The following is a 3,386-nucleotide window of genomic DNA, read 5'->3' as shown; positions in this document are numbered from 1 at the left end:
GCGATATTCGTTTTCAGCATACCTAAACAAACTGATGGTTGCCCCCTTTCATATGCCGCCTGTTCAAACATGGTCATCAGTGATTTACATTTCAAAATACACGCATTAATAAAACTAGCTCCAAAACTATTTATCTCTGCTAATTTTCCTTGCGATATTCGTTTTCAGCATACCTGAACAAACTGAGGGTTGGCTCCTTTCATACGCCGCCTGGTTAAACTGTTCAAACATGGTCGCCAGTGATTTACATTTCCAAATACACGCATTAATAAAACTAGCTCCAAAACTATTTGTCTGTGCTAATTTTCCTTGCGATATTCGTTTTCAGCATACATGAACAAACTGAGGGTTGGAACCTTTCATATGCCGCCTCTTCAAACATGGTCGCCAGTGATTTACATTTCGCAATACATGCATTAATAAAACTAGCTCCAAGACTATTTTTCTCTGCTAATTTTCCTTGCGATATTCGTTTTCAGCATACCTGAACAAACTGAACGGTTCGAGTTTTCCGGGTACGATTTTTCCAGAGACGAGTTTTCCCGGGACAAGTTTTCCGGGCACTGGTATAAGTGCTATGGGTTCATGAGAGCACATCCCATAAAAGTACTTGTAAACAGGGATGCAACACTGAGGCGATGGGACAGACGTTGGAGATTGACCTATAGCACGCACGGGGCCTATTAGATTAGATACTCTTTTTTTTTGTTGTTTTTGTGCTCAACGATAAAAACCGACTTCTTCATTTGTGTTTGCTTCTCATTTTCGCTTTTTCTCTGATAAGTGTTTCGCTAATGTGAAAAAGAAAACATGTTCGAACGTTTGCTGACATTTATTGGATGTGTTGCTACCAGTATTTTGCTTAATTTTCGAGTTTGGAGCGATTATCGAGTCTCACAAGATGTCTGTAAAATGTCAGACACTTCTTTATTGTTCTAACTTAAAACCGTGCGCTACTTTTGTGTGTGTTAAATAAACGTTTTAAAATAAGTTAAAACAACAAAAATGTGATCTAGGTAGGTAGAAGAGTAACTTATCTTGCCTTTGGTAACATTCATTTTCTTATATATTTATTTGTTCACTACTTTTTCGTTTTGTTCTCTTGAATGCGAAATATTCGCCGTGGAATTTCCACGGGTCACGATTATTTCGTTTTATTAATCTTAAGTTTCATAGAATAAAAAGTTCAGACACAACTTTGTCGAGCGATTTATAATCGATTTCATTTAACTTCTGTTTGACCCCGGCACGTACGATCCTTTCTCTCCTTCCCCCACTCTCTCTCTCTTCTTTAGCTTGGTGACAAGCGATATGCTTATGTGTGCGTGCGTGTGTGTGTGTGTGTATGTGTGTACATGCGTGCGTATGTGTGTTGTCGTATTCACCAAAATTTAAAAAAATAAAAACTTTTTTCCCCGACCGACCGGATTAGGGTTGTGAGGTGTGGTTAGAGTTCATGAAAATAAATGTTAGCAATAAAAACTTTTTAAAACCAAGTTAGAAAAAAGAAAACAATTTGCTTCCCCCGACCAAATTGTCATATTATTGGAGCGTCTAAATTAAGATTCTTCTTTTTTTTTTAGGCGATGTAATAAACCATATTTTAGAGTAGGGTGCCTCCTGTCTTTACTTTGGTTTGTATATTTTTCATGTAGCAAAAATGCTTCCGGGAGATCTTTTTAGGATTCTAAAGGTTTGCCTTTTTTACACTTTTTATTATCTTCGAAAAATTTACACAAATGTAAACAAGCAGTTTACGATTTGAAAGGCATCGTTAAAATGATATTTTTCGCGAGTTCTTTCAACTGTATAGTTTTTATTTCGTCGTCTTCAAGTCCAATGTAAACAAGTTCTTGATGAGCCGTTCATCTTAAGTAATCCAATTTACCAAATTTACACTTCTAACGATTACTATGATATTGTCCATTGACCACTGTACACTCTTTAACCCCTCGAGTGGTCTCTGGGCCTTGATAGTCAGTGATTCCTTTGTAAAATAAAATAAAAACATTTCAATACTTTGATGGTGAATCTATAGTCAGACTATGCTAATTTTCCTTGCGATATTCGTTTTCAACATACCTGAACAAACTGAGGGTTTGCCCCTTTCATATGCCGCCTGTTCAAACATGGTCGCCAGTGATTTACATTTCAAAATATACGCATTAGTATCTCGAAATATACGCATTAGTATCTCGAAAACTATTTGTCTGTGCCTTGCGATATTCGTTTTCAGCATACCCGAACGATTTTAAAATGGACAGGCCGAATGTTAACGAACCACACACACACACAAAAAGACACACACACACACGTAAACTCAGTGAAAGTGTCTACTGTCGATAAGGTAGTTGTAAATTAGATTACTGGCTCTTATGAGTTTTAGTCTAACCATCCTTTACAACTGTGATACAGTAGAACAGTCCGTCTCTGGACAATTAGCAGTGTATCGCATAACTCAATGACAGTGTCGAATGTTGACTAGCTAGTTGTAAGTTAGGTTACTGGCTCTGATGAGTTACACTCTAACAACCCTTAATAACTGTGATACAGCGGAACAGTCCGTTTTTGGACAAGTGGCGGTGATCGCATAACTCATTGAAAGTGCCGAATGTCTATTAGCTAGTTGAAACTTAGATTACTGGCTTTAATGAGTTTCAGTCTAACCACACTTAATAACTTTGATACAGCGGAAGAGTCCGTCTGTTTCGCATAACTCATTGACAGTGTCGCGTGTCGATTAGCTAGTTGTAACTTCGTAGCCGAATGCCCCTTTAAGAAGAGACTTGAAGATAATAATTATTGTTATTTGTATTGTTATTCTTATCGTCCAGCCATGATGCACGTGCAGAAATCCATTTCCAACTCAACTGTGTTAAAAAAAACTTACTTCGAGACAAGAACGCCGACACTCGACTTCGAGACGAGTTTTCCCGGGACAAGTTTTCCGGGCACTGGTATAAGTGCTATGGATTCATCAGAGCACATCTCATTAAAGTACTTGTAAACAGGGATGCAACACTGAGGCGATGGGACAGACTTTGGAGATTGGCCTATAGCACGGGGCCTATTAGATTAGATACTCTTTTTGTTTTTGTTTTTGTGCTCAACGATAAAAACCGACTTCTTCATTTGTGTTTGCTTCTCATTTTAACTTTTGCTCTAATAAGAGTTTCGCTAATGTGAAAAAGAAAACATGTTCGAACGTTTGCTGACATTTATTGGATGTGTTGCTACCAGTATTTTGCTTAATTTTCGAGTTTGGAGCGATTGTCGAGTCTCACAAGATGACTGTAAAATATCAGACACTTCTTTATTGTTCTAACTTAAAACTGTGCGCTACTTTTGTTTGTGTTAAATAAACGTTTTAAAATAAGTTAAAACAA

This window comes from Euprymna scolopes, chromosome 46 (assembly GCF_053919585.1).
Source record: "Euprymna scolopes isolate OS-2025 chromosome 46, ASM5391958v1, whole genome shotgun sequence".
NCBI classification, from domain to species: Eukaryota; Metazoa; Mollusca; class Cephalopoda; order Sepiida; family Sepiolidae; genus Euprymna; species Euprymna scolopes.
The sequence above is the reverse complement of the archived record's forward strand: the minus strand, read 5'-3'. Positions refer to the sequence as shown.